The sequence below is a fragment of the Canis lupus genome, chromosome 14, assembly GCF_003254725.2.
Source record: "Canis lupus dingo isolate Sandy chromosome 14, ASM325472v2, whole genome shotgun sequence".
Classification (NCBI taxonomy): domain Eukaryota; kingdom Metazoa; phylum Chordata; class Mammalia; order Carnivora; family Canidae; genus Canis; species Canis lupus.
Genome location: NC_064256.1, coordinates 18,250,610 through 18,270,819, shown reverse-complemented (window position 1 = coordinate 18,270,819; position 20,210 = coordinate 18,250,610). Strand labels below are relative to the sequence as shown.

General features: G+C 40.6%; 2 long non-coding RNA genes across 4 annotated transcripts in view; one reads left to right on the top strand and one right to left on the bottom strand.

Moving 5' to 3' along the window:
* Positions 1 to 20,210, bottom strand: part of LOC112674926 (uncharacterized) — an 89,078-nt gene that overhangs the window by 62,200 nt on the left and 6,668 nt on the right. For 2 of the 3 annotated variants that reach the window (XR_007401996.1, XR_007401994.1), the window contains exon 2: positions 19,224 to 20,063. This is a non-coding gene — a long non-coding RNA (uncharacterized LOC112674926). The remainder of the gene's footprint in view (positions 1 to 19,223; positions 20,064 to 20,210) is intronic. The other variant, XR_007401995.1, reaches the window with a different exon arrangement.
* Positions 1,693 to 20,210, top strand: part of LOC118350540 (uncharacterized) — a 46,798-nt gene continuing 28,280 nt past the window's right edge. Inside the window, exon 1 of the long non-coding RNA XR_004804497.2 lies at positions 1,693 to 1,827. This is a non-coding gene — a long non-coding RNA (uncharacterized LOC118350540). The remainder of the gene's footprint in view (positions 1,828 to 20,210) is intronic.

Sequence of the window (20,210 nt, the reverse complement as noted above, 5' to 3'; positions counted from 1 at the left end):
AAAATATCTTTGAATGATTAAACTTATTTGCACCTGAAGCAAATAAGTTTCTCTTTCTCTTTCTCTTATTCCACAGAAGCAGACCCTCAATGCAGGCCAAGACAACCTCACCATGACCCTCACCTCCTTTCTTGGAGACTTCTGCTGATTTTTTTAAAAAAGATTTTATTTAATTTTTTATGAGAGACACAGAGAGAGAGGCAGAGAGACATAGGCAGAGGGAGAAGCAGGCTCCCTGCAGGGAGCCCAATGCAGGACTCAGGCCCAAGACCCCGGGATCATGACCTGAGCCCAAGGCAGATGCTCAACCACTGAGCCACCCAGGTGCCCCAGAGACCTCTGCTGATTATCACCACACCCTATTTCTGTCTCCCACCAGCACTTAAACATACTCAAGATTCTCCTGTCTTAAAACAGCCTGTTCTCAATTTGGCCTCTCCAGCTAGTACCTTAACTTTCTCCTACCTTTCAGTCTTTCACAGTTCACATTCTCAAAAGACTTGAAGAAATGGCTATCTCTAAAAAAATTAAGATTAAATAAAAATAGTTATTCACTTCCCATTCACCTGCCAGCCCACTGCCATCTGGCTTCTAACCACCCCCACCCCTGCCACCTCGGCACCCAAACTGCTCACATCAGTGTCTCCAATCACTTCTTTCTTTTTTTCCTAAATCCAATTGACACTTCTCATTTGGGTTTGAAAACCTCATATTCTGAAATGGGTTTGCCTCTTTGATTTATATTCTTTAAAAGTTTTCAATGTTTCTCAAAAAGTTAAACAGAATTACCATGTGATCCAGTAATTCCCCTTCTAAGTATACACCCAAAGGAATTGAAAGCAAGAACAAACAGATACTCACACACTGGTGTTCATGGTAGAAGTCACAAGAGCCAAAAGGTAGAAACAACACAAATACACTTCATATATTGAATCGGGTAATCAAAATGTGGTATGTAAATACCACGGGATATTTATTCAGCCTTAAAAAGGAATGAAAGTCTAATACATGCCACAACATGGGGTAACCTTAAAGACATTATACTTAATGTCTTATTTTAGCCAAACGCAAAAGGACAAAAATTATATGATCCCACTTATATGACATACCTAAAAAAGGCAAATTCATAGAGACAAAAAGTAGAATAGAGGTTATCAGGGGCCAGGAGAAGAAGCTATTGTTGAATGGATACAGAATTTCTCTTTGGGATGATGAAAAAGTTCTGGACATGAATAGTGGTAGTGGTTGCATAACATTGAGAAGTATTTAATGCCGTGAATTGGACACTTTAAAAATGGTTAGAATGATGAATTTTATGTTGTGTATTTTATCACAGTGGGGAAAAGAAAGAAGAGAGAGGAGAGAGAGAGAGAAAGAAAAGAAAGTGCCCAAAGTATTGAAGCCCCTGAAATTAAAACTTTTGCAGTAAATACAGAAAAATCAGTTTCATAACTCCCTTCTGTTCAACCAGTATCTCATTCTGGGGAAAACCTACAGTGGGGAATTCCCAACCCAGGTAGGCGTCCTGAGTCCGCATCTTGGAAAAAGCTTTCCACTTAACCTTATCTCTAGCCTTTCCGGTGACACAGCCACACCTCATTTTACCAGCTAAAGCCTATTTTCCCAATAACTTACGTTATATAGTCAAGGAAGTTTTATGTCATTTATAATTGCTCTTCAGGTGGCATTGCTTGAATAGTTTTCCCTTTGGGTTTCCTCACTACTCTCTTACCCTTCCCCAACATCTTCCTCTCCAAGTGGCAATGATTTATAAATGAGCAGATAGCCAAGGAGAGAACCAGCCACGTGCAAAATCAAGTAAAAGAGGTACGTGTGATATGAATGGTCCCGGGTGGCTGGGGAAGGGCAGGAGAGTCCACTCCCGCGTGCAATGCACAGATGAAATCTCATCGAGCATTCTGTTATCGATGTTCAAGGGCCTGCTTCTGGGGTAGTCTATATTCGTGTAATGTTTTCTATCGGAAACATGAGAGACTCCTAACTCTGGGAAATGAACAAGGAGTAGTGGAAGGGGAAGTGGGTGGGGGGTTGGGGTGACTGGGTGATGGGCACTGAGGGGGGCGCTTGGCAGGATGAGCGCTGGGTCTTATGCTATATGTTGGCAAATTGAACTCCAATAAATAAAAATAAAATAAAATAAATAAATAAATAAATAAAACAAAATAAAATATTTTCTGTCGGCCGTGAATGGCCTGCTTCCGATGCCCAGATTTTCTGAAACCGCTGGGAGCCAGATCCGTAAAGGTGATTTCTCTGGCTTTGCAGAGGGAACGTGTTACTCGTTAGTATTTGTTAATGACGTGCCCATTGCCTGATACGAAAGTCCTCATTCCGCAGTAAAGCATCTTGCTCCCTCACAGAGTTGGCTCCAAGGCTGTCATAGGAGAAAGCCCCTACTGTTTCAAAGTATGAGCTTTCATTTGGTTTGGTAGCACTTGGGAGCTCCTTGTAAAATTCTCACTCAAGGGTAAGTGAGATGTCCAAACTCCTGCCCCAGGTGATTTTCACTGTTGGGAATTCGGTAGGTTTGAGGGAGGACAGATAAAAGAACTGAGGCTTTTCAGTACACCCAGTTACTAAGGCCTGAATATGGGCTGTGGTAGCGGAAAAGGAATGATTCCAAAAATATTAAAAACACAAGAAAGGAGGGTACTTGGTATCTCAAACCTTCATTTCTCTGAGCATCTGGTCCTTAACTTTTCGGAGCTAGAGAGTTCTCTATTAGAATAAAGTGACAGGAAGCCTTTCCTCACGTTTTTCTCCTTAAAAAAAAAAAAAAAGTCACCACAAGAGCTCTTTACCCTCATGGAATTTCGAGGAGATCCCATGAAACTGTGCGTGGATTGTGCCTCCTCCAAGGACACTCCCTCATGCACACGACGCTGGCCGGATTTTGTAACTGCGTTTATGACTGATTTACAGAACTTTTACTTGGCAGGCCCTGCTGTTACTGTTAGCTGGTTACTATGGATCTTTCAACATGCCACTCTGGCATGTTGCATTAAAAATAACCTCCCAAGACTGTACAGAATACATAGAACAACGGCAGTACAGTCATAGCTGCAGACTCCAGGCTCTGCTTCGGTGCCTACGTATCCACATGTGCTCCTGTGAGAAGCAACTGCAGGAGAAAAGTTCAAACACCTTCTGAAATGTCTGGTCACACTGTAAGCTTCCCCAGAGCCAAAGTTCTCAGAGATCAGCAGCATCGCCCCCCCACCCCTAAAAAAAACTGTGGGCCAAAAGAATAACAAAACAAAAATTATCAGTATTTGTTAAGGGCACAGATCCAAAGACAGACAATCTGAGTTTGAATCCTGACTCCAGTACTAACTAGCTCTGGGATCTTAGCAAGTTCTACCACAAGCACCCGCTATCTCCTCAGCAGAACGGAGTGATAACATCATCGATCCCGAAGTGTCCTTCTGAGGATTAAGGGAGATATTCAGGTAAAAGTCCTTGGTTTAGTACCGGTACATGGGAGGTGCTCGATGAATAGATTACTACTTTTTGAAGGCCATCCATTTATTTATTTATTTATTTATTTATTTATTATTTATTTATTTAGAAGGCCGTCCTTTTAGCATGTAGTCTTCATAGCATTTATCAACACGCAGCTAAGGTCACAGTGCCCGGCACTGAGTAGGTCCTTAATGAATCTCTGTTGACTGTAGGAGCGATGCCCAGGTACTTACGTACATGTCTGATACCCTTTTCTAGATTATATACTTCTTAAGAGCAGCATTTGATTCATCTTCCTATTTTCCACAGCTCTATCGGTGGGTAATGAATAAACATTTATTGAAATAAATGGAAAGAGAAAAACTGTTGCAATGCAAGAGACAACAGTTAGTATGTAAACTGGTAGTAGAAAACAAATTTTTCTTTAAAATCACACGCTTCAAGTGCAAAGAGAATCCAGTGCCAAGAAAACACTGACGTTCCCTGAAACTAAATGAATATATCAAGCTACATATGAATACAATATTTGTAATGCTGGGTCTGGTTCAGTGAGTCTGGTTCTAGCTGGGTACTGGAGAGGGGAGAAAAGCTTTTATCTCTGTCCCACCCCTGGCCTCAGCCCATGACTCAAGGGAAGAATTGCTCTCCCAGAGCCAGACACCACAGTCACCGCAAGCAAAGCAGTTTCCTTATGCCACTTCAAGCATCACTGGATTCGGTGGCAGCAGCGTAAGCAGAAGATTTGTGCTGAGGGATGTGGAGCCAGGAGATTATAGACTCTGTCCCAGTTTCCACCACTGGTGCTTGAACCAGCGTGAACAGAGCTGTGCCCATGTAGAGGTGAGAGAAGGATGTCTCCTCCTGATCAGAAAACCAGTGGGCCATTCTGAATCCTTAGTAGGGAAAATAGTAATAAGGTTCTGTGGCTATGGATCCCTTTCTGATCCTCAGAGCAAAAAAGAAAATAATAAATCGGGGCGGGGGAGGGGGGCAGTGTGTGCACGCATGTGCATGCACACACAAACGTGAAAAATACCTTCTTTTCTGGCAGTATGTGAACACTCTCCAACAAAAGGCCACCAGGAACACACCTGTAGTTGACCAAGCTGGGTTTATCACTTGTTACAGAAAGGTATGGCATTCACTGTGGGGAACCCATGGGGCATCTTAGTAAGGGGATGTTAGAAAAAAACTTTTATAGAATTTGCACTTTGGATAGGTGATTTGGAGAAGGCTCTAGAAAAGTGGGAATTTATTCTAGATTGGATACTATTAGAGAACAGGGATTTTTCTATGATTAGGTATCTCCCCAAGTGTTATCTACAGAAAGGACAGACTAAAGTAAGGATAAAGCTATCATTGCCAAAGGTGTAGCAGTCACATTAGCTGGGAGAGGGGAATGTTTGGTAATTTGTCACTTGGACAACATTCATGTTTTTATCTGTGTTCAGACATAATTACAGAGTCATTGTCTTGATCCATCATGGTCAGAGGGTGATCTAGTCTCATGTTGATGTCCTGGGAAATTGTTTACAACCAACAAGTGAAGGCCAAGACCTGGCTATGACTGCCAGGCCAGTTGGCAATGCCTAGACTAGCTGATTATGCCTAGTACAGAGTCAGATGTCCGTTACTAATGTAGTAGAAGAGGAAAGTGGTAAACCAAATGGAAAGTTATTTCAGTAGTATCCCAATAAAGTTCCTTGGAGCTTGGTACAAACACATAGCATTTAACTGACTGATGATGGCACCCATTTAGAATTGATTATCAGGTTGAGATCAACCTGTGCTATCTACTGGTTTGCTACAGGCACCATCCTTGGTTCTATCTTGCCAATTTGCTTATCATTGAAGGCATGTGATCAAAATCTAAACATATAGTAAATATATTAGGTGGCAGATTTTTTAATCCAAAAAAGAAAATCTGCACAGACTTTAATTATGGCCTGAGTCAGAGAAATTAAGTTTAATAACAACTAATGAAAAACACTTAATTTGGATTCAAAAAAATTAGTACCAAGGATAGGATGGGAAAGACCTGGCTGAGGAGCAAAGGAAGGGGGGAAAACTAATGGTTGGCTGACTGTAAGTTTTATCAACAGTTAAATAATAACATAATTTTAGACTACATTAATGGAAGTATGGAATCATTAGTGAGGGAATTGACAATTTGATCCGTTCTGGACTGACCTGACAATATCTAAAATACAGTGTCCACGTTTGGGCAGCTCAGTTTTGAAGGATATAATTCTTCAGTCAGAGAAAGAGACTCACTGTCCCCCTTCACCTAGAAACTATGGGCCATGTCAACAAAACAAAAACACAGAATCATAGAAGGGGTGATTGATGAAGTAGTTGACATTCAGCCTGGCGCACAGGAGATCAAGTGGAAACATGAAAACTATCTTCAAGCATTTTAAGGATCATCATGTGGAAGACGGATTAGACCATTTTAGCTAGTTTAGTGACTTAGGTTCAGTTAAGTTAAAGGCAGGCAATTTTGTTTTTAAAACACACACACGGGACACCTGGGCGGCTTAGTAGTTGACCGTCTGCTTTTGGCTCAGGTCTTGAACCTGGGGTCTCAGGATTGAGTCCTGCATCAGGCTCGGGAGCCTGCTTCTCCCTCTGTCTATATCTCTGCGTGTGTGTGTGTGTGTGTGTGTGTGTGTGTGTGTGTCATGAATAAATAAAATCTTTTAAAAATAGATTTTAAAAATTAAAAAACTAAAACACACACACACTCATGCACTGACACACAATGACATCAGAAATCATCTTTCTATTGAAGAAGCAAATTTCCCATGATTAGAATTCTGTAAACAGAAACTGAAGGACTATCAATAAGGATATTGTAGGAGGGTATCAAGTGTAGAAAATCAAATTTTTAGCTCCTCCATTAAAGCTTTTACGTCTAAACACCCGTAGTATGATATTCTCTTCTATCTTTCCAGATTCTGAATCTGCTTGACATTTCTAGTAGAAGTAATTTTTTTCTAGGCACACATTCCATTCAGAACCTTGTAAAACAGTCTGCATGTTTATCAAATTTCTGTATAACTCAGCAAGAACCTTAATAGGAATTTAAGTTTGTTCCCAAAAAAATCCAGTGATTTTGGACTTGGTTAACTGATTAGGCTCTATTCTATCTGACTACTTTGACCTATTTGTATCTTAAATTATTCGCATTATATCTGGATATGAAATATTCCAAGTTACAAATTCTACTTATTGTTTTCATAACTACACTGATCTACACCACCTCTTACTCTTGTGTAATGACTAGATTTTACCTTCACAACAATATAGTTCTACTTCTGTGGAACTTGAGAGTTATAAACTTTTATATGACCCAAAAGTCCCTAAAACTCTGAATCCCTCCCAACTTGACAGTGAAAGATTGCCAAATACAGAAAGAAATCCTTTCTGAATATACACAATTGTCTCAAATTCTCTAAGTTTTATGAATGTAAATCTTCCATGCCATGGTATTTTTAAACCTTAAATAAGCTTATATACATATTTTTAAAATAGGCTCCATACCCAATGTCTGGCTTGAGCTCACGACCCTGAGATCAAGAGTCGCATGTTCTACTGACTGAGCCAGGCAGACACCTAAGCTTGTATAATATTAATTCATTTTGTAGGAAGGCTTCTTTTAGTCTGAGATCTCTAGAAGGCAGAGCCTAATCTCAGATGTGTTGACGTCTGTGATATTGTGATATAATAAGAAATATATACTTGAGGTTTTGTCCCTGGCTCCTGGCCAGAGCTCCTAAAACCGTTGTAATTCTCTAAGCAATAAAGGTGCTAGGGGCATCTTTTGTTCTATTTGGTCTTTGACCCAAGTTCCTGACACTAAGCTCCTAAACCTCTTGAATTTCCTGGGTGATAGGAGAATCTTTTGGTGTTTTTTCCCCCCTAAAGATTTTATTTATTTATTTGAGAGAGGGAGTGCATGAGCAGGGGGAGGAGCAGAGGGAGAGGGAGAAGCAGACTCCCCCTTGAGGAGGGAGCCCAACAACATGAGGCTCAATCCCAGGACCCTAGGACCATGACCTGAACTGAAGGTGGACATTTAACCAAGCAAGCCACTCAGGCACCCGAGAATCTTTTGTTTTAATGAGGTAACTATAGGTAGGCTCCCAGAAATCTTCAGAATGGGTGTGGGTCACCAGAAAGACCAAGCTATGATTAGAAATTTGGAATTTTCAGCCTAATTCCCCATCCTCTGGAGGAGGGGAGAGGGCTGGAGATTGAGTTAATAATTAATCATACCTGTGTGAGGAAGCCTCCATAAAAATCCCTGGCCTATGGAGTTCAAAGAGTCTCTGGCTTGGTGAACACATCCATGTGCCAAAAGGGTGACACATCCCAACTCCATAGAGACAGAAGCCCTAGCTCTCAGGACCCTTCTGAACCTTGCACTACATATCTCTTCACCTGGCTATTCATCAATATCCTTTATCATAGCCTTCATTATATAATCGGTAAATGAAAGTGTTTCCCTGAGTTCCGTGAGCTGTTCCAGAAAATTACTGAACTTGAAAAGAAGGTCATGGGAACCCTGAATTACAGCCCAGTGACCCAAAGTACAGGTGACAACCTGGGACTTTTAATGGACCCCTAAGTGGTAATAGTCTTTGGGACTGAGCCCTAAGCTTGTAGGATCTGATAACTCAAAGTAGATTGTGTCAGAACTGACCATAGTTGTAGGATATTCAGTAGGTGTGCACCAATAATTGGGGAAATGCTTGATGTGTGGAAAGAAACCCCACACATTTGGTGGTCAGAAGTGTGAGTATGAGAATGCCTGTGTGACTCAGTGATTGTGCATCTGCCTTTGGTTCAGGTCATGATCCCGGGGTCTTGGGATCGAGTCCTGCATCAGGCTCCTCACAGGAAGCCTGCTTCTCCCTCTGCCTGTGTCTCTGCCTCTCTCTCTGTGTGTGTCTCTCATGAATAAATAAATAAAATCTTTTAAAATTTTTCAATTTTAAAGTGTGTATGATAGTACTAGAAAGTAAAGTAATAGAGGAGGAAACCGAGATTTCTCTTACAATTTGGGAATACAATCCTAAACCAGAAAGAGTAGGGAAAAAAGAAAATGAAACAGCAAAAGATGGGAAGCCATAGAACAATGAAGGATTTCCATGCTGGCCACTGCTTTAGAACGGGCCAGATGCAGCAGGTCTCCTGACTGACCTTCTGGAAAAATTGTGCCTCAGGGGAAGGAGGACTAAGAGGGAATGTATCTGCCTACTTCCCTCCTGACTCTTGGTTTCCATTAGTCAAAGATTGAGCCACAGGCAATTAGCTTCCCAGCCCTTCCAGGTTGCCACATTCAGCCTTTTTGGCATCCCCTTGGAAAGCCAGATTGCACACTCTGCCCATGCAGCATTTCATTCAAGTCTAGAAGAGACAGGAGAAGCTCCACAGCCCAGCCCTCCCAGTGACTGGGCAACGCCAGGTGCTAGAACCACTTAGGTTCTAGCCAAGACTGAGGCAGAGTAAGTGGCTAAGGGACCAGGAGACACTGGTACAGTATAGTGACTCTGAGGAAGCACTAGCTGTTGGTGATACACTTTCTCTTGCCTCTCTAAGCCTCTGTCACTTTCCACCTTTAATGAACTTTTAGCACTCCTTACTCTTCATGGCACAAACATCTAGTGTCTCCCATATGCAAATCTCCCTTCTCTCCTAGATGCGGAGGGAGATTACATTTCCTGCCTCCTTGCTGTCAGGTGGGGCCACGTGATGGTTCTGGCTAATGGTCACCAGAGGAAGTGCTGTGTGTGCTCCTGGGCCAAGGCACGTGAGAGAACATAAGTTCTCATGTTCCTTTCTGCTGCAGCCACCTTGGAAGCCACGCTCAAATTATGGAGTCAGGAGATGGAAACCAAAGCCCTGAGACAGCATGTGGGGAAAAGAGCTGTATTTGTATTTCATTCGTCAGACTTAGCTGATTAGCAACAGAAAACTTACTCTAATTTGCGCAAAATACAAAGGGAGGCTGGAGAAGCAGAGAGCAGACAGGAACCAGAGACTCAATAACAATCACAGTCAAGTTCAGGCCACAGGAACTGTCTGGCCCAGAGAGTGCTACTGGCCACACCATCCCTGCCCCAACAGACACCACTGCTGCTGGACTCTCTGTGCTGCCATAAATAATTTCTAAACAATCCTGATGTCTTTGTATTACTGCTTGCAAGGTGAAAGCAGCAAGGGAAGAAATGATCTCAGCCTATGTCATTATGTCCACACTGTAGCTACAAGGACAGAGACAAGGGACATCTGTCCCATTCTTCTTCCATCCCACCAATACCACTCACTAGGGCACTCCCACAAGTAGGAATGAGCTTGAACACTAAGCAGCCAATAAGGAAAAAAAATCTTAAATCCTTCAAATATCTACTGTAGTCATATGCTACTTTATTTATGCTGCAGTAGTCAATGAATAAATATTTGTGATTGATGAAGAGCTGAGTGGTGTAAATTTAATGATATAGGAAATAAATGGGAAGTTGTAGAATTCAGTACCTAAATCCTGTGTTTATTTCTGATGAGCACAAATCATGATTTAAAAAGAGAATGAAATTTAGGGACAGAAGGTTCTAAGTCAATGGTGTCTATTGAGAGAGTTATTACTACCCTCCCTCACAAGGCAGGCTTTATCATTTCTATGTGGGCCTAGATATCTCCTTGCTTTTTCCTTCTGAGGTCCCATTTTCTGGGAGAAGCAGAAATCACCAGATTAGCATTATTCTCCTCACTTCTTCTTCATTGAAAGAAACACATGATTTCAGTTATCACCCACCCCAGCTCAAGCACCTCTAGCTACCATGCCTTAGGTGACAGTTTCTCATTCTCTACAGAACCTTGAGATTAACTTTAAAAAGATCCATATCCTTTCTCCTTTGGGACTCTACCATACAGTGTGTGACTATATCAAGAAACCAATCCTGAAGAAACAATGAAGTTCTAGATATACAAGTAACAGGCTATTAGGAAGTTATTGGAGATAACTAAGGTATTTTCATAACCTTTGAGACTCCCCACATAATTTTCCTTGATGTAGAAACAAAATCCTGATATGGGTGGACCCATAATCTGGCAGGTTAGCCCATTTTATCTCTTAAATTCTTGAAAGGGGTAATTAAACAATGAACTCATTACTTGAGGAGGATTTTCCTGATTGTTTGTTTTTGTTTTTTGTTTTTTGTTTTTTCCTGATTATTTGTATGAGAAGAACTAGGACAAGGTCAGTGAAGGTAGATGATAAAGACCAGGATGTAGGCTATGGAGATTTTTTTTTTTAAAGAATTTTATTTATTTATTAATGAGAGAGAGAGAGAGAGAGAGGCAGAGATCCAGGCAGAGAGAGAGAAGCAGGCTCCATGCAGGGAGCCCCATGTGGGACTCGATCCCTGGTCTCCAGGATCACGCCCTGGGCAGAAGCCAGGCATCCCTAGGCTATAGAGATTTTAAAAAGACAGCATAAATCTCAGAAAATTCTGGTGTCTGCTCCAACAGGATTTGTATGATAAATACCAGGAGAAAAACAGTACCACTGGAAGCAAGATGGCTTCAGATAGACAAAAGTTGCATGCAGCTCCCCTATGGCAACACAGAGTAGCATCTCCAGAGTCAGAACTAAGATAGTGATTGTTTTGGCAATAATCAGCAGGGCAGCAGTCAAAAGCAACATGCCCCAAGGAAACAACCTGAAATGTGCTCACTGCTTACTTATTGCCCTAAAAATGTACAGAATGGTGTCAAGTGTCCTAATTAAGGAGAGAGGATTTTTGCCCTTAATAATAACTAGCATTAATTGAGTAGCCACCATATGAGGACCACTATATTAGGTACTTAACATACATTGCCTCCTATTCTGTTTCTATCATTCTTACAGATGAGGAACTGAGGCTCAGAAAGTTTCCTTCATTTTTCCAGGATCACATGGCAATAAGTGGTAGTACTAGGAAATGAAGTTAAGGATGCTTGATTCTAAATGCATCCTGTCTTTACTGAACCACAGTGTCTCAAAACAAATGCGTTGGAAGAGAGGGCACTTGACATATGGTTTAAAAATAATGCCATTGTGGGTTACATTGATGCACAGTGGTCAAAATGGTATTTCCTTTGGTGGCACAGTAACACCAATGACAAAGCAAAAAACACTTTCATGGTAATACTGTCATAATTCTTAAATAAATGTAGGGATCTTTGGTCAACGGTACTGGGAATTTCTAGTTATAAGTCTTTGACAAGCTGGTCATTGTTTTGTAGATATGTATTTATTTAACATGAAACTTCTCCTTGGAAAAATCAATTTATAACTTATTACTTACATGCCCCTCAAACAAAGGTTTATTAGGCATAATTAGCTCTAATCACTGCTTCCCTAAGAATGTGTTTGCATTTTCCTTTTGGTAATGATAATGTGTTTTCTGTGTTCCTCTTTTTTTCTAACTTCCAGAGCCAATCCTGATACCCCAAAATAAAAATACTTATTAGTCTATAGTTTAGAATACTTGTTTTCTTTTCTTTTCTTTGATTCTGACTTTTAATCATTTATTTATTCAATAACTTTTGAGTACCTAACATGTGTCAGATACTTTGCAAAGTATGGTGCATACAAATGAATGTAACTTGATTCCTAGCTTGAAAGACCTCATAGTCTAATAAGAAAACTTACTTGAAACAGCTAATTGCAATATCATATGATAAGTGCTATAATAAAATTATATGCATGGAACAGCCGTAGAACAAGATAGAAGGGTCAGAATGATGAGTTTTGAGTTGGATCTTTAAGTATGGGATTGAGTTAATGGATGGTTGACTGGGGGTGAGGAGTTAGGAAAGAGCATCGTAGGTAAATTTGTAATTATTTCACTTTTATTAACCTTATTGGGTAGATATATTTTGTTCAAAATTGCTCTGAATCCTTTTGGAAAAGATATGGGAAGATGATAGGTGGCAAATTTCCATACCAATGGAGTCCTATGCAGTTGGGCAAAAAAGAGGCAGGCAACCAATACAGCCTGATCATAGATTCAAGAATAAAAGGTGCATCCATGTTGACACAAATAGCAAGATATCACTCACTTTTATGGCAGAGTAATGTCCCATTTTATGTATGTTCTGCAACTTCTTTATCCATTCATCCATCTATGATGGGCACTCAGGTTGCTTCCATATCTTAGCTATTGTAAATAATGCTGCCATGAATATAGGAGTGCATATATGTTTTCAAATTAGTGTTAAACCATTTTCTTTGGGTCAATACCCAATAGTGGAATTACTGAATTGTATGGTATTTCTATTTTAAATTTTTTGAGTAACCTCCATACTGTTTTCCAACAGTGGTTGCACCAATTTATATTCTCACCAAGAGGGTTTCTTTGCCTCTACATCCTTGCCCACATTTGTTATTTCTTGTCTTTCTGATACTAGCCATTCTGATAGGTATAAGGGGATATCTCATTGTGATTTTGATTAGCATTTCCCTGATGATAAGTGATGTTGAGTGTTTTTATGTGTCTGCTGGCCATCTGGAATAGCATTGTATGGTTACAGAGGGTTGATAGACTTGTGGTGAGCATAACACAATGTATAGAGTTGTCCAATCACTATATCTCATACCTAAAACTAATGTAACAGGGGGATCCCTGGGTGGCTCAGTGGTTTGGCACCTGCCTTTGGCTCAGGGCATGATCCTGGAGTCTCAGGAAGTCCCACAGCAGGCTCCCTCATGGAGCCTGCTTCTAAAAAAAAATAAAATAAAAAATAAAACTAATGTAACATTGTGTATCAACTATACTTCAATAATTTAAAAAAGAATAAAAGAGTACATTTACTTGCAAATCCAGAGCTCTTAAACGTCCAGTTTTTGGGTTTTGTTTTGTTTTGTTGTTTAGAGAAAGAGTGTGTGAGCAGGAGGGGAGGAGCAGAGGGAGAAGGAGAGAGAGAGAGAATCTGAAGCAGGCTTCATGTCCAGCATAGAGCCTGACTTGGGGCTCAATCTCACGACCCTGAGATCATGACCTGAGCTGAAATCAAGAGTTGGACACTTTACCCACTGAGCCACCCAGGTGCCCCATGTTCACTTCTTGAGTTAGTGTGGAGCTTTTCCTCTTCATCTTTCCTCATTCCCCTTTTTCTCCATGGTCACACCATATATTTCTACTCTCTTAGTGTTCTATCTGTATATTAGCATAAATCTCAACAGATTCTTCTTTCTTAATATACTAGTGATAAATGTAATTCATTTCAGTCATTTAACTTACCTGCAGTGACTCTACTTTTTCTCACATAAGGAAATTTATTACCTTAAATGTTGAGGTGGTTGCACTGTATTGTTGCTAATGGTGTACAATTAGCCTATGTTCTAATCCTCCTGTCTGGTTCTCATTTCTTGATGTTCTCTTTGCTTTGTGTGGAGTATAGAGTAAAAAGCATGAACTTTGGAGTCAAATCTGACTTTGAATTCATGCTCATGCACCTACTAGCTGTGTTATCCTGAACAAGGTATTTAACCTCCCTGAACTTCAGTTTCCGCGTATGTCAAGTGATGACACTAAAATCAGCTTTTTGGAATTGGTGACTTAATATACATGAGGAGTCTTGTACATTGTATATGGTGGCTTCAGTACATGGTTGCTGCTACTGAAGTACCAATGCTTCTACACTATTCATCTTATTGTCAAAATCTTAAACTTCACCCTTGCTCTCACAAAGTTTTTTCAAGGGCATTATATAGACTAAACATCATGCTTACTTTTAAAGAATTTCTTTAGAAGTCCTCCATTCCCTGCACATTCCCATCCCCACTTTTCCAGCGATTTCAGCTTCCCTTCTCTCCTACCTAGGCAGCCTCTCCCTATCTGCCAAGTCTTCCCCAAGTCAAGATCCTACCCCTCTGTTCTATTTGTGCACACTGGAACATAAACTCCCCAGGGCAGGAAACTTGTCTTTCTACATATTTGTCAAGTATCATGTGCATTTAAGGAGATAAATAAATAATAAATATTACACAGTCAGAATAAACGTGTTAAATAAATACCTTGGGTATTATCTCTAGGTTCTAATTACACGAAATCTATGGACATGAGATGTATAAATAGAGGGCTGGCTACAAAATAGTAAAATTACATTTTTGGTTGCTTTATATTGGTAACAGGCTGTAAGTGTGGATGAGTAGCCTACAAATTTCCTATCCTCCACTCCCTAAGAGCAGAGCCTCAGCTATCAGTCACGTGGGAGATCATACCCATATTTTGAGCCATTGCTCAAAGATTAGCCCTGTACATTTTCCTTCCCCTGTGATATTGCCCAGAGCCAATTGCTGAAACCACTCAGGTGGGCATTCTTTTAGCAGAAGTAGGTTGTGCTTTACAATTCCTTGCCTGTGCCTATGTTATTTATTTTCTTTTCTTCTCTCTCTCTTTTTTTTTCAGTATAAAATCTTATTTATTTATCAGTCTGAGCATTTCTACCCTTAATACGTTATTTCTTAATTGTTTTATAGGTCTGGCTCTCTTTAACTAATCTCTAGGCTCCTAGAAAATACCTTTACTTCCCTTTATTCGCTCGCAATATTGATCACGTAATCTGTGCTACAGAATTACTTTGTTTTCACTTGGAAAGCCCCCAGAAGATGGTCCCTCCTTGTAAGGTTTTGACTAATTTCTCATTTCTTTTTAATGTTTTCAAGCTGTGTATATAAAATATTGCCAACATATAGACAAGAATGAAAACATAGTATGATACTTATGTAGCCAGTACCTGGATTAAACAAATATTCATATTTTACCATATTTTCATCCACCCTCTCCTTTGTGTTTAAATGTTACAAACACAGAGAAAATCACCCTCATTCCTTCTCTTTCCCTCCATCCCTCAAGATATCTTTCAGTTGATGTAGTTCATTCACATCTAAGATTTTTAACTAGTACAGGCATAATGATCTATAAACTATGTACTATTGTTTCATGTGTTTTAAAATTTTACATCTTTGGTGTTATTGTATATATATCATGCTGCACCTTGCTTTTTCCATACAAGAGTCTATTCCTGAGATTAGTTCACCTCAGTATTCATGGATCCAGTTCATTCCTTTTAGCTCCTGAATAGGAGTCCATGGATCGATCCACCCATTTGCCTTTGGAGGGGCAGTGTGTAATCATTCACATCTTTTGATGTTCTAAGCAGTGCTGCAGTGAACATTGGTAAACATCACTCCTGGGGTATAAACTTCTGCAGGATGTTTGATGGATAACAGCTTAGGTTCTGAAGCCAACTACCCACTCCAGTTCCAAGCTCTACCACAAAGACCCAACAGTGCAGTCTTGAGCATGTATCTTAATTTCTCTGTGCCCCCTTCTGTAAAATTAGAACAATGGAAGCATTTCCTTCCAGAGAATAAAGCAGTGAAAACAGCATCTTCACCAAGGAAGTACTCAGTATACAACAACAGTTATTATTGGGGCGACCACCTAGGTAGGAAGAGGGTTCGAGCATCTTTGGCTTTACAAAGTATTTCCAAATTGATGTCCAAAATGTTGTACCAATTTACATGATCACCAGCACTGTTTGACTTTCTGTTCCCTACATCCTTTCCAGGACTTGGCATTAGCAGGGATGGCTCCCTAATCTTTTCAAATGCAAGACAATCCAAGAATGAGATGAGAGAATGGGAGGAGGCAGAGGTGTGCTGGTAATAAGTAATCAGAGAGAGCAAATGACCAGCAGGAGCAAAAGGAATGGGCTGGGAGGATTGCAAAAGTGGAGGAAAGTGAATTCTTTTAGGTAAGAAATTTAAAAATCATTCAGAATCAGACTCAGGGAAATTGGAGCTTTACAGAAAATAAGGAGGCATGGTGCTAAAGAATAATGTCAACAGACAGAGTGTGTGATGTGAGTAAAGCAGAAACTCAAAAGACAACAGGCCTTTTGGGAATCTGTTGGTGATTTCTCCAAAAGGTCTGTGAGGTGGTGTAAGTAGGGACAGGGCAACTCTTTCTGAAAAGGGACAAGGCGAAAGAGAGAGTAGCAAAATGTCAGAGTTCGTAGAGTAGCCGAGGTGAGGAGATGGAGTTTCAGGGAAAGAAGTCAGTCGGCAGAACTATTTTTTTCTGGAGACCGAAGGACCGGAGTCACCTATATGATGCAGTGTCAGCCTCTGCAGCATCTCTCTGATTTCTTTCTTTTGCTTGGCTTCTGTGGGCTCTGCTGCACTGCACGTGCTGATTTTCTCACGCTCGCGTGGCTACAGGGGCTGTCGGTGGCGTACTGAACTATTCCTGCTTATGAATGCAAGAACTAAGGCTCAGATGATTCACTAACCTGCTCAAGATCACGCGTCTTGAAAATGCTGAAACCAAGACCAGAGCCTAGGTGTTCCAATGCCAAGCCTTAGCCTTGGAAATCCTTAGCCTTAGCCATGAAAAGAATTCATGGTCATCTTAAATCTTTCAACCTCAACCCTAAAGAAGGTCCCATTTTTCTCCCAAGACAATCACAACTTCTCCGTTTGACTTGCAAGGACTTCCACTAGTTGGCACTTGTCGCTCAGTCCTCTTTCCCAAAACACTCCTGGCCATACTCTCATGGCTGCACCCGAAAGCATGTCTTAGCTGATTCATGAGGTCACCAAGTTCATTCTCACCTCTGTGCCTTTGTTCCTACTATTCCCCTCTCTCAGAGACACAGCCCTCCTTTCCTCGTCATTGCTATAGGCCCTGTTCAAGGCTTACACCTTCTGCGATGGCTTCAGTGCACACTCTTTGGACTGCCATACTGATGTTTCATCATGAAACATGATTCCATTGTACATTCTCTCAAATTATCCTCAAATTGTTACCCTATGCCACGAAACACAAAGCAGATCCCTGGAGGCAGTCATTTACTTGCTTTGTGTTTTCTTACCCACTCTTTCTTGTTATACAGGAATTTTTCAATTACCCTTAGCCTAACACTGAACACATATCAGGCGCTCCATAAATACCTGATGACTGATGAAATATAGAAGGATCACAATTAATAGGAGATATGAAATACAAAGACTTCGGAAGTTATGATAAAATCGGTAATCAAGGATCCCTGGGTGGGCAGCGGTTTAGTGGCTGCCTTTGGACCCAGGGCGCGATCCTGAAGACCCGGGATCGAATCTCACGTCGGGCTCCCAGTGCATGGAGCCTGCTTCTCCCTCTGCCTATGTCTCTGCCTCTCTCTCTCTCTCTCACTGTGTGCCTATCATAAATAAATAAAATAAAATAAAATAAAATAAAATAAAATAAAATAAAATAAAATAAATAAATAAATAAATAAAATCGGTAATCAAGATAAAAGCCTATTGGGCATGGTAGGAAATTTAAATGACAAAGTTATGAGGCAAACTGGTCAAAAAGATGCAGAGGCAGAAATCAATACCAGACCAAACCATCCCATTTTCTGTTCCCTCTATGATGACTCTGGTTTTCTGGTACTCTGCATTATAAGGGAAGTGACTTCTATTCACAACTTAGCAAACAGGCTCACCCACGCTCAGAAATAATCAGTATTATCTGCAAATGAGGATCACATTGTGTGTTCATGCAGCCAAAGCTATATTTAACATTTTATGAAGTGATGCAAAAGATTTTGTGTGTATTCTATTCCAATTTAATGATCACCTTGTTGGTGAAGAAATATCAAGAAGATCCTAGCCTCTGCTCTTGGGGAGCTGAAAATGTGTGTGATTAGGGTAAAGTACTCCTTTCTATGCACAAGTAACATGTAGACAAAGCCAAGTTCATATAACACTAGAAGTATTTCCATGTTGAGGTGATACTGATAAAAAGAAATAAAAACAATTATGTGGAAGATTTCCGAAACAAAGTCTGTAAATAAGATGAACTTAATTTCATGGCGAGGAAAGAGGAAATATCCTAGTGTGTACAAAGTTGGAGAAGTAGGAGCCAATACTTTAGCATAGTGTACCTGGTAAGAGTACAGTGATGGTAGTAGTGGTGGTGATAGTAGTAATAGTAGTAATATTCCCATTTAATAATGGGAGATGAATGGCTGGACACTTACACTAACTTGCCCTAAGTCATAAAGCATGTTACTGGCACAGCTAGGAGTGGTATTTTGGGAACACTTTACATCATGAAACACTAAAGCTGTATGTTTTTTCAATACATGCCAGGACTCCTAGGAACTTCTTGGACTACAATGAGTAGAAACTAAAATGTATGCTTAAAAGGCCTGCTTCATAAATATTGCAAATGACTGGACAAGGAGCCTTCTTATTCCCCTACTGCAGGCAATCAGAGTATTTAAAAGGAAAAAAAATAATCATTAGCAATGTTTCCCGAGGGAGAATATAGACTTCAAGCTTGTGCCAGAATTCCACATTATTACCTGAATTCAGAGATTATGGGTGTGTTTTGCCCACACCCTGCATTTTTGGGAACACAGGCCCTGCTGTTATGTAAGAAGATAACGTGACTCGTCTCTTCATGAGAGAGCCCTTATTCTGATCCATAATATATTTCTTTTCCTTTTTAAAAGATTTTATTTATTTATTCATGAGAGACCAGAGAGAGAGGCAGAGACACAGAAGCAGGCTCCCTGTAGGGAGCCCGATGACGGACTTGATCCCAGGACCCCAGGATCACGACCTGAGCCAAAGGCAGACGCTCAACCACTGAGCCACCCAGGTGGCCCCATAATATGTATTTCTTAAATGTGCTTACCTTAGCCATGCTGACAGATGTATCACTCAGATGGACACACATCTATGCATCTTGATGGCTGCCCACTCCTGTAAATGCTAGCTCTTACACAAGACAGGAAAACCACTTGGAGTGACTGGTCTACTTGTTTTCATCATCTACAGAACCATAGAATGGGGAGGACTCAAAATAGAGGAGTAAATGGTTTTAAATACAATATGCTTTTTGCCCCAGACCACAGCCAAGAAGAGCCCCATGCACCACGTTACAGTATGGGCCTTTGTTAAGACTTCTATTTCCCACCTGTATTGCTTTTTCTTTTTCCAACAACAGTCTGTCTCTGTGCCAGCTCTAAATAACCATAAATTTTGTTCTTATAAACCTTAATGAATGCCTGGCCAAGATGCTGTAACTATTGGCTTCTACGTTGGAGCATAAATGGAAAGGAAAAAAAAAAAAAAGTGTGCACAGTGAAAAACTGGATAAAATGGAAAAAAGATCACAGCAAACCCAAAGTCGCAATTTGCCTTTAATGTGAAGGAGGCCTTGTTTTCACGGTGTGGCAGCTTTCAGGGGTTTTAATCTCAAAGTGGCTGATCAATTTAAGGTAAGTGGCAGGCATTTGGCCTGGTTCCCAGGCTTGGCTTTGCTGCTCTGAGAAAAGAAAGGATTCAGTCAGACACACAGACAACAGGCATCATCGGCGGCTCCCACATTCCAAGCATTTTAACACAGATTAGGTTGGCATGATTCTACTGTTTACTGAAATCTCCTAGGTGTTGCATTTTTCCCTCTCCTTGCGTGGTTATCTGAGATGGTTTTCCCAGGTCAGGACCTTCATATGCCAAATAGCTGGCAGGGCTGTGAAGGGAAAAAGAAGAGCATGGGTCAAGACTTCTGATTCAAACGCTATTTCACTTGCTCCCTGCAAAATCTGAGACTTCAGACAGCAGGTAATTGAGCACTGAACTTTTTGCCTTAGGCGTACATCGAGACAGGAACTGTTTT